The 11,896-nt window shown below is 40.8% G+C and overlaps 1 long non-coding RNA gene across 1 annotated transcript; it reads left to right on the top strand.

The window, feature by feature from the left end:
- The first annotated feature begins 147 nt into the window (after nucleotides 1-147).
- Nucleotides 148-9,336, top strand: LOC109515808 (uncharacterized). Its single transcript, XR_002168258.1, has 3 exons — nucleotides 148-384; nucleotides 884-929; nucleotides 9,068-9,336. It is a non-coding gene; the product is annotated as an uncharacterized LOC109515808 (long non-coding RNA).
- Nucleotides 9,337-11,896: the final 2,560 nt, after the last annotated feature.

An 11,896-nucleotide genomic window follows, 5' to 3' on the forward strand; every position in this document is an offset into this window, starting at 1 on the left:
CACACCCACACGCACACACACACACACACACACACACACACACACACGTTTCTAGCGATGAATGCAGTACCAAAACTGACCTCCGGGTGGAAGAAGAGAGCCACAGGGCATCGAAACTGTTGGAAATGATCAAGAAGAAAAAGCCAGTCAGCACCCACAGTGACACAGTTGTCGCACAGGTTTCAAATATCCTGGAAATCTCCGTAAATATGCTTATTTCTGACATTCTAACTCAAATCCTTCAGGGAAATCTGCACAAGGTCCTGGTGCAGTCATGTGACTTTGTGTGAGCCCGTGATGTCATTACGAACATGGTGCCCATTTTAGGAGGTGCATATGAAGGAAGCTGTTACTTTCTAAAAGCTTGCTGTTGGGTCAAGAAAGGTAACCAACCATTTTACCATGAAAAAAGTTTTTCAAGATTTTGTTCTCATTTTTTAAAAAAGAAATTAATGCACAACAACTTAGTCATAGTCATAAGAACTGCTTTGTAACATGTATGTCATTTACATCATAGCGAGTGTCATTTTAAAAGAATAGCATAAAAAATATTTGATATACAGTGATCCCTCGTGACTTTGCGGTTCGTTTATTGCGGGTTCAGTGCATCGTGGATTTTTTTCAAACATAAAAAAAAAACCCAACTTTTTTTTTACATATACATGGAGTACAGTACTGTATATGTTGCTCTATGTGACTCGCTGTTGTTTTGCAGCTTCTCGTGGGCCGTTTGCAGACTTAAAAAAAAAAAAATTTAACCTGTTTATGTTAATTGGACGCTACTTCGCGGATTTTCGTTTATCGCCGGTGGTTTTGGTCCCCATGAACCGCGATAAACGAGGGATTACTGTAGCTTAATGGTATGTGAAGCTTTTTTTTTCAGGTTGCCTCCAAGGACCACTTGAGTAGCACGACGTTGGTGACATCTGGTATGTTGAATGTTTATCAGCGTTTTTTTAAAAGAAATTTTCGGTTTAAAAATAAGAGTTGTAAATTATTTGATTATTTATTTTATATATATTTTTTCTTCCAGTGCATTTCAATGGGCATCAATTATATGCTCATCTTGGCTTGCCCAATGCCCAAGTCCCTATCCTCTGCGAATAGCAGAGGTCGACTGTATAATAGAGCTCATATTGTTTATCGTAATACAGATTCATTTATTGCTTGTGTTTGTTAAAAAAAGAATAGATGGGAAAAGGACCTTGAAAAAAATTATTGTATATTTAATCACAATCACAATATTGAAGAAAACAAATAGCACTTAAAATATTTTTCAATATCATTCATCCCTACAGTAAATATATTTTTATAATTAAATGCTTAGTGGGCCCAATTAAAGAATGGGCTGGTCCATACTGCTGCAAACCCCTGTTTTATATCATCCTTTACAGACCACGGAGTGAAGTTCTAGCAAACAGATACCAATGGGAAATGACAAATAAATACATTAACCCCAGATGAGTCGGAAGTCTGTGCTCTGCACTCGACTGAGCATCTTAGGTTTAGTTATGATTGTATACAAATCATAGATAAACACCAAAAGTCACATTCCATGCTGAGGGCAGCGTGCCTATCATCTGCTGTCCCCTGGCACCTCAACACAAGCAGAGTTGCCCACGTCTCCCATATGTCGCTCTCCGCGGCAACTCAGCTTTCACGCTGACATGCCGTACTCTGACACAAGAGCTAATGCCTCATTAGGTCATCTATTACGAGGGAGGAATCTCCTCAGCACCGGCACACAACATCAGACCTGTTTGCGACCATGCACACTCGGACAAATTAAGCATCTCTCTTTCTCGTCTGCTGTTTGTGTGACAAGCATGACTGAGCACCAGTAGTGAAAATCTCCGTGACCTGCCTGGCTGCCAGCAGTGAAATGAGGCCTGCTTTTACTTGAATAAATTGGCACACTCCGTCCCGGGGTGTCCATTCAATTTGGGGGCTGCATGAATATTTCATTCCTTCAGCCCCACTGGCAAAGCAACAGCCTGCAGCCCTGCGCACTGTCTTTTAAAAAACGCAGCCACACTTCCCATCTGGTGCTGGGCCGGCCAGGTAGGTGTGAGGAACATTTTGAAGGTCAACGCCTTGTGACCTCCTGCAGGGGAGACACTGATGCCTCCCAGCAGGCACTAGCCAGGAGGGGACACACGCTGCCACGGTTGCAACTCTCAGTGGAGCAGGATGGAGGCGAGACTGCGTGCTGCCATTAAAAGTTGATCCTCAAAAGAGTTCACTTGTTGTCTTGACTTTAATACCCAATTTAAGGAGTTTTCTTTAATAATCTGAAAAGGACTCAACAAAACATTTAGGATGAACTGGATTGTGGAAATTGAGGCCTGTCAAGGATCTTGTCGTGAAATGCTGAATGTGAATTTGTTTTGTCACATCAGCACCAACATCATAGTGTGATTTGGTGTGATGTTTGTGTCTGTTACAGAGAAACAACTACACGCTCACTCAACTTACATTTTGTTGGGTTTAAGCCATCCAGAATGGATTTGTTGTTTGTTTGATTTTTTTAAACATCCATCCATTTTCTGAACCGCTTTATCCTGAGGAGGGTCGTGGGTGTGCTGGCTGAAATTGTTGCAGGCCAATAGCAGTTTTTTTTTTTTAACATTAAATACTAATAATTAGGGCAGGGCAATTAATCAAAATTTAATTGTGATTTCAATTTTAACTTCTCTCGATCTTTAAAACGTTACAATAAAAGAACAATGAATAATGTGTAAAAAGGTGTGATGTTGTAAAAGTAACCTGAATGCACCATCATGGTGCTTGCATAGCAAGCATGTAGTGTCTGTGATTCTGCCGTCCCTGACCGTGCTTTAAGCCATTTAGGGACAACCGAGTTGGACTTAAGAGTAAAACTAAACACACAACTAAAAATAATTACACGCATTGTATATTGAAAGGGTGCCACAGTGGTCGCCTGGTAGGCATGGCCGTCTCTCAGTGCAGAGCTGCAGGGTTCGATTCTGGCTCTGGCATTCCTGGGTGGAGTTTGCATTTTCTCACTGTGCTTGCGTGGGTTTTCTCCGGGTACTTCGGTTTCCTCCTACATTCCAAAAACATGCATGGCAGGTTTATGGAACACTTTAAATTGTACCTAGGTATGATTGTGAGCGTGAATGTTTTTCTATGTGTGCCCAGCGATTGGCTGGCAACTGGTTCAGGGTGTCCCCCGCCTACTGCCAGAAGAAAGCTAGGATAGGCTCTAGCACACCTCGTGACCATTGTGACGATAAGTAGCTCGAATAATGGATAGATAGTATAGTTAAAGGTGGAACAGTGGTCGACTGGTTAAGACATCCGCCCCAGTGTGGAGGTTGTGTGTTTGAATCCGTGCTCTGGCCTTCCTCCGTGCACTTTGCACGTCCTCCCTGTGGAAGAAAGCGTCTGTCTGGTTGCCAATCGTAACAGTTAAGCCCAATATTATTTATATCCTAATTCAGAAATTTAGAATCGTTGTCATTATGGAAACAAATTGTTATAAAAATACTAAAATAAATAAATTCAATGTGTTGTTAGAAAGTAAGTGGAAATGATATCAGCAGGACCTTTATCCCCATGACAATAATGTTTTATTTCATTTTTGGGCTTTTGAATAAGTGTTTTTTTATGGTGGAATTATTCATACATTCCTGTCTTATTTTGTGGGGGAATAAAACCACACACACACACACACGGAAACAAACAAACAAACCATATGAAGATGGAATCATTATTTTACACCACTGTTACAGTTTTTAATCTCAAGGAACCCCAGGGTGGAAGCACAGCATCAGCACGGTTCTTGCCATATTTAATTTGACTTCAAGCTATCGCTATTAACCGGCAGATTTGATCCACAGTTTTTACATTTACAGTACATGCACCAGAAGACTAACAAAACATTGGGGGATCCTTGTGAGGCTCCAGAGGTGATTTCAGAAGATGTAGTTGCCAAAATACAAAACACTTTGGAAAATGGCCACAAAAACATTTCACCTTACAAGAGTTTAAAGCTAAAGGTTTTGTGATAAATCATCAAGTTGGAGAGAAAGTCATGGGAGACAAATGGAGACAAATGGTGCTGGCAACTGCCCCGACAATTTATTCCAACTTTGGTGTATTTACAAAATGCCAACATGCATTCAGGGTGTGCAGTTCATGCACGTTTGCAAATGGATCGCAGCCAGATGAGCTGTTGTGTTGCTACAACTGTGTGTTTCATGTGACAGCTCTTCTCGCTGCTTGTGGGCGTTTAATGAAGAGAGATCACACAATTATGGGTGAGATAATAATAATGGATAATGGGTGATAGGAGGCCCTGCCCTATGCAAGTGAGCCAGTCCTCAATTCATCGTATTACATACTCTAAGCAACAGGCTACTATTGGAAGAGCGATTGGTCGCTGCACTAGCACCACTCAATCTCAACATTGCAATTGTGAATCAAACGTCAGCCCCCACAAAGATGGTAAGGATTGTATTTTCCCTTATAGAAGCAAGACCAAGCTGCCAAATTAACTTAGCTGCGAAATCAATTAAGTGGTACCAAAGAAGCTAACACTTTTAGCTAATGCTAACCAGTCTGTCTAACAGAACAAAACAATTCTGCTTACCTTTTGGCTTTGATTTAATGATGTCATCACTGGCTAATTTGTTTACAAGAAATTAAAATGGAAATTTCCATCAGATGTCTCCTTTAACAGCACGTTTATTGGTTGATATTTGCTGCGAGTCATTGACACCCCCATAAATAGGTCATTTTATATAAGATGAATTCGTAAAAATCACACAAGTACATTTTGGGGATTTAAGTGAGGGATGCTCAGTCACTGAGCCATACAAATATAAGTGTTACAACAAACCTTTATAAACTCATACTGTACTTGTGAATGAAAAAGCAAAGCTCACAGTCTCTGTTTGCTAAAATGTGTGTGAGTGATGCACATACCGCGGCGTACATTCAAGTGATTGGGAGTGAGCTGACTAGGATCAGCAAGTGGCGTCGCAGGAATACTTAGCAGCCACAAGCAAGTTCGGCTTCAGGATTTTTTTCTCTCACGGGGCTCAAGCGGGGTTCGACCGATACATAAGGAGGTCTGAGAAAATAGTTCATTAATATATTTTAGAATACCACATCAAATGATGGAGGGGCTTAGCTGGGGCGAAGCAGATTTCTGATGGGCTATAGCCCCCTCTATCACCAGTGTCGCACCATCGCTGTCCACAGGCCAGTACTTTTCCAATTGTATGCTCTCTGGCCATCATGATGACAGGTTCAAATAAAGTAGTACATCAGTGCACACCATTCAGATGCCGCAATATAGCATAAAGCAATCAGAGCCAAACTGTTTTCCACTTTTGAAACAAGGAGAGCAAAGCTTATTTACATAATACATATTAATGAGAAATCCAGCCGTCTCATATGCTTGGTGATTTTAGCAATTTGAAAAAGGGCACCCTGGGCATTGCCAACCCAAACCAATCCAACATGTTTATGGTCACCATAAATAGATTTTTGTGTAAAATAATTATTTCTGAACATAGGAAACGGAATAAATGCACTTTTGTTTTGCATTTATTTGTGGCTAAATAAAACGTAACCAGGCGTGCCGATTATTATAGAGGACGTGATAGATACATAGATGGATGGATAGAGATAATTTAATATCAAAAAAGCGGTTCGGAAAATGAATGGACTTCTAATTGTTACAACCTTCCAAACTATGAAACTTTATTACATCAAGAGAAGCAAATGTTGACAGAGAAGAAGTGCTAAGCAGGCGTGACTTTATCAGTTACAGTCAAAGACTTGCTCTTTTTTTTCTATAATGGAGGAAAACAGTGAGGTCAGCCATGTAGTCAGTAATAAGCCTTACACCCAAAAGCATTCTCTCTCTCTCTCTCTCTCTCTCACACACACACACACACACGCACACACACACACACACACACACACACACACACACATTCCCCAAAGCTATGAAGGTGCTTCTTTTTTTCTTCTCTGGCACATACATTACACATCTTAATGCAAGGGATTCATTCCACACGCAAATTAGCACAATTAGCTATCTCATTAATTTGGTTCAAGGGAAGTCATATTTTAGACACATCAATGCCTCATTAAGCCATTTGAGCTAATTGACGGATGGTGTAAAAGAACTACAGTACAGTATATGGTCAACACAAACCCTTTTTAATGTCAGTAACATTTTTGTAGTCTCTCTGTCGTCAGAACATATTGTTATGCCACAGCTAGCAAGTGTGCACTGGCATGTGGCTCTTGATGCAGGAAGAAGACAGAGCCAGAAATGGGTGGATTACAAAGCTGTTGTTTGAACCCCGACTTGCCTGCATCACTGATCACATGTGTCCCCACCATGACTTGTGTCCTGTATACACATTGGACCCCCTATCCTTTGATACTAAAATATTTGGTACTCACTGGAATGTTGTTTTGTTTCATTCATTTTCTGGGAAATATAACTTTTTTGGGGGCGTGGGGGACAGTAACAACAAAAGAGCTGTATTTGCATCTGCTGAGAAAAGGTCTTATCTAATAATTAGAACAGTCTGCACTTTTGGCCTGCTCGATTCTTTAATCTGGCCCACAGAGCATTTACCTTATCAAGAGTGCAGTAATATTTTATCCACCTACCCATCCATCCATCCATCCATCCATCCATCCATCCATCCATCCATCCATCCATCCATCCATTTTCTAATTCGCTTATCCTCACAAGGGTTGCGGGCGTGCTGAAGCCTCTCCCAGCTGTCTTTGGGCATAGGCAGGGTATAGTCTGAACTGGTTGCCAGCCAATTGCAGGGCACTCATTGACAAGCAAACATTTGCGCGCACAGTCAGGCCTAGGGAGTGTTCCATTAATCTGCCATGAATGTTTCTGGAATGTCGGAGGAGACAGGAGTGTCCGGCACAAACCCACGCAGGCACCAGGAGAACATGCAAACTCCACACAGGAAGGCCGCAGCCAGAATCTAACATAACTGTGATGTGGACGTGCCAACCAGTTACCACTGTGCCACTCCAAAATAAATTGCATGACAGTTATCCAGCCGAAATGTAAACAAGGCATGAATTACTGTTTCTAAGAGCTGCTATGAAATGAGTTTTTACTTGACTCAGCTGCCTAAGATTAAAAAACAACTGGATTCATCAACAGCACCAATTTGAAATCACTGTCAATCAATTTAAAACCAAGAATGATGGCTTTAGATCAGATGCCAGGGGACCAAGTCAGCAGGGTGGGATGTCCACCTCGATACACTTTTTTATCTTTTTTTTTATTTTTTAAACCTGATTTATAAATTGCCTGTTTAAAAGTCAAATGTGGCCCTGGAGCACAAGTCTTTGTCAGAGTCAGGATTTAAGCTCGTTTAATTGTTCTGCCTGTCACTATATGTCGCTGGTATAGATGAATAAAGACACCTACTCGTAGCAAATAAATACATGGTCATTTTTGGATCAGTAAAGGTCCCGGTAAAGTGAAAATAAATGTTAACAACCCTGCTAAATTTGAGTGATTAAAAAAATCATGAAGAATATAAAATAGGGCCCCAGACCTGTGAAAAATTGAGCCGTTGTTTCCGTTTTCTGTCTGTGATGTGCGTACACTCAGGGCTGAAGACAAGGCACGCTAAAGCAGATGTACCAACTCAAGACCCCGGTCCACACGCTCGCCGACTTAAAAACAAAAATAAAAGAAACCCTCCTCCTTGCTCTTTTGTCTTTCTCTGTGTGACATGCAGGCACTAATGGTCAACAACAAGGTACTCTAAAGCGAGCATGCCAATAGACTCTATGAATTGAAGATGTATTTTTGGACTGTCCTAGCCAAAGTCATGTGCCTTTGTTGTGGCTTATCGCTACTCTTGTGTATAAAACTGGACCCATGTTGTAAATATTTTTAGTTCCCACATATGCACATCAAAACAATACATATACATGTCATGACAAACAATAGGCAGAGCATCCATTACGCATTGTTAAATACTAATCTACCAGTGACAGTTCTCATTGTGGGCTGCATGGTGCTGAAGTCTCTCGAGCCTTTCTTCTCCTTTTGATGGACTGCGTCCTTAGAGCCTACTTGGCGCTCGCCTATCTGCCATATGGTGCGCTACCGCAAGAAAAGAGCTAAGTCCAACACGGAGAGGCTGTCATGTGCGACATTAATTAAGCATTTTGAATGATGATGCCACTAATGAGCAGTGAGTAGGTTTAATGTGAAATAGAGGAAATCTGGTAAGAGGGGCTTTAGGGATCCTGAGCATATGCAGATGCATTTAGGTGCTATTCAATACAAATTTGAATAATATCGTCACAACACTGTGCACAACCCAATATAAGTGCTGTATGCAAAATCATGCTGTAAGGAAACTTTTGCTGGTGTTAATTTAACTACTACAGTATAGTCATGCATTATTTTTTTGTCAAATAAGGTAACGGAAATAGTAGACACAGCTCTCAGTGTGATGCAGCGCAGTTTTATATCTCTGATATCTTGCATGAAAAATGAATGGCTTCTTTGGCTTTTATATTCTTTGTGTGTGTGTGTGTGTGTGTGTGTGTGTGTGTGTGTGTGTGTGTGTGTGTGTGTGTTTTTCCAAATCTATAGAGTGTAAAGTGGATATAAAAAGTCTACACACAGCTGTTCAAATGCTAGGTTTTTGTGGTTGTCAAAAAGGAGATCAAGATAAATCTTTACAAACTTATTGAATTGAGTTTTATAAAATATTTTCAAACAGGACATAAAAATAATGAAAAACTGAAATTATGTAGTTGCATAAATACGCACACCCTCTTGTGACAAGGATGTGGTTGTGCTCAGAAATAAACAAACACGTTCAAACAAATGTATGTGGGCTAGCAGTAGCACACATTAGGCACCATTTAAAGTGCTTCTGATTAAACACAAATACATTTTAGTGGTTCTAGTAGGCTTTTCCTGACATTTTTTCCCCACTTTGCAGCCAAAGCCTGAAGGTTATGTGCTGACAGTGACTGTTATTTCAAACTGTTCATCGTTTCTTCCACCTTCTCTGAGACCCCAGTTCCCACTGAAGAATAACAGCCCCGAAGCATGCTGCTGCCTCCACCACCATGCTTCACAATTGGTATGGAGTGCTTTTAGTGATGAGCAGAGTTGTTTGCAGCAAAAAATACTTTTTGGAATTTGGCCAAAAGTTAGATCGAACAGACCATCAGACATTTTCCCACTTGCGTTTTGGGAGATTTTGCTCTGGTCCAATGAAACCATGGTTGAAAATGCTGGCCATTAAATCTAATTCACGAAAATCTTCATGTCTACTTTTGAGGCAGCAAGGTTAGCATGTCCACCACTGGTTCTAGGTTCGAATCTCATCTCTGGCCCTCCTGTGTGGCGTATGCAAAATCTCGGTAGGTTATCTGTGGTGAGTGTGGTGACCGATCCATGCCCTTCCTGGGGGGGGGGGCATGGATCATGATACACCGTGTATCAAGTTTTCTTCATTTTTTTGAAACTATAATGATGTCTTAATGCTTTGCTGTACACAATAGTAACGTGGTAAAAGACTGAAGCAACAAAGTGAGTGAAACAAAATTTGAATCACAATCAAATCTCTCCCACTATTGGCTTCAACTGCAGCTACCACTAGATGGCAACAGCGCAACACCCTTGTTCCAGAATTCCCTGCAGTCTCTCTGGCAACAAACATGATGAGCTGCTTTCAATTTTACAAAAAAAAAAGAAAAGAAAGACAAAACCCCGGAAAAACTCCAATAGAACATATTGATGTCTTAAAAAAAACACAGCTGCACAGATACTGTGAAATTATATAAATACTGAAAGTTTATTTACCTTCCAGTTCAAGACATGACTCCAACATTCATTATTGAGGGCAGACACCTCCAGGGGGCTCAGCGATGGTCAGTAATCAGGCACCTATTAACTGAGGCTAAGGATCTTATCATAACACGGCTCCGTTCACACCCCGAGGGGATTACATCCCACAAGATCCAAACCAAGACAACCTGTGATGATCATATCCCGATTTAAGCCGGCTGCTCATCCCCACTGGAATGTTTTCTTACAACCGTCTCACTCATTTCCAACACAACACATTCAGCGGTCAGTAGGGAGCAGCAGCACTCTGCTCTTTCTTCTTTGCTGTGATGAGCAACACTTTTGCCCATTGACATCTTTGACCTTGTGGATTAAAGGGGCTATACAAAATGAGGACTCTTAACGGGTCATGTCAAACAATGTGCAATTTTTCATTTAAAAAAAAAGTGCATGACCTTCACGTCTTGAATACACACGTAATCAGTAAGATGCCTTAAAAAGGCTTTTCTGTGACTTTCTTCCTTGTAGTCTATCATGATGTCTTTGTCACTTTTGACTGACAGTCCACACTGAGCGTATTCAAAAGGGAAGAAATCAAATCGTCTGATAATTCGGTCTGTCACAATGGTGGTCAGAGGGGTTATTTCGACAAGATTATTTCATTTGACACATTGCGACAACCACAACCAACTTTAATTATAATCACCCAATCCCTGAAATTTGCTGCGAAGGATTGTTCATCAAGTTTCCGTATGGATTTTCTATGGTTGATTAATATAATTGGATTGGAAATCAGCAATGTCTCAGTCTGAGCTGTTGCATCCACGGGTTGGATATTTTTATTTTTGCCTCTTCAAGTCCAAGTTGTATGTTTGTTTTTCAGAGAGCCGAGAGAAAACAAACCAGACGGCACACAAAAATAACCTGAATTATGAAGAGATTTTTTTTTAGCACCCAACTGCTAACTACTGCCATGCTAACACGTCACCTTGGTGCGATCGCTCCTCTTAAAGTAGCTCTGATGAGAAAAAGAAGGTGTGACTGAGGGAGAGACAGAGAGTGGAGGTTCGGGGTGAGACCTCTGCTTGTGAATCAACGAGACGAAACACATCTAATCCAATTCTAAGAGTGGAACCTCCAAATCCAAGCACTTGGAAAGTGGCAAAATTTAGCCTCACAAGTCAAACAAAACCAAGAGTTCAAACCGCTGTCACGCAAGACATTAGCAAAGATTGTGAGAGACTTCAGCAAGATTGTGAGAGACTTCAGCTCATGGATGTCAACTTTAGCTCAGGGAGCAGTGAAGTGTAGTTAAAAGTATATAATGGGTAACAACTAGATTGAAAATGACCAGAAAAGTGAGAAGCTAAAGCCACCAACCGTGTTGATATCAAATTTAAAACAGAACATAGTAAAAAAACATGGCTGACATGTCTGTCAGAGATGGGATTAATGTTGCTTTTTAATGTTATGAAGTGATTTACGTTTTATACATAGATAGCGATAAGGCATGTCATGTACTTAAGAATTCACCTGCTGAGTAATTAAAATCGTATGCCTGTAAAGAATGATTTAAAAAAAAAATATATATATATACATATTTCATTTTTACTTGGATGTCAACCAAATTGTGTTGGATTTATGTGTAATCCATGTGAGCCAGAAGAATAAATAAAGGATGAATGAAGGCAGCCATGATCGCACTTCCTGTCCACCCCAGCAGACCTCACCTTAGTCATCCCACACTTAAGTGGAGGTTAACTTGTTGATTTATCCTGCACATATATTCCCAAACCCATGGTTAAAAACTGTCTGACAATCATTAGCACCTTGTCCTTCAGTGTGATCCTCGTTTTGCAAAGTGCAAGTGGGAGGTAAAGTAGTGGTGTGGGAGCCTCTTGGCTGTAAGGGAGGGTTGAGCAGAGATGGATGAGATGGGTGAGACATAGGTCAAGGTTGAGAAAGAAGAGCAGACTGAAGAAAGTGGGTAAGCGGTTTGAAGAGTGCTATTATCAACATTAAGAAAGAAATGGCAGACACGTAACTCCC

The sequence above is a fragment of the Hippocampus comes genome, unplaced genomic scaffold (assembly GCF_001891065.2).
Source record: "Hippocampus comes isolate QL1 unplaced genomic scaffold, H_comes_QL1_v1.1 scaffold9, whole genome shotgun sequence".
NCBI lineage: Eukaryota > Metazoa > Chordata > Actinopteri > Syngnathiformes > Syngnathidae > Hippocampus > Hippocampus comes.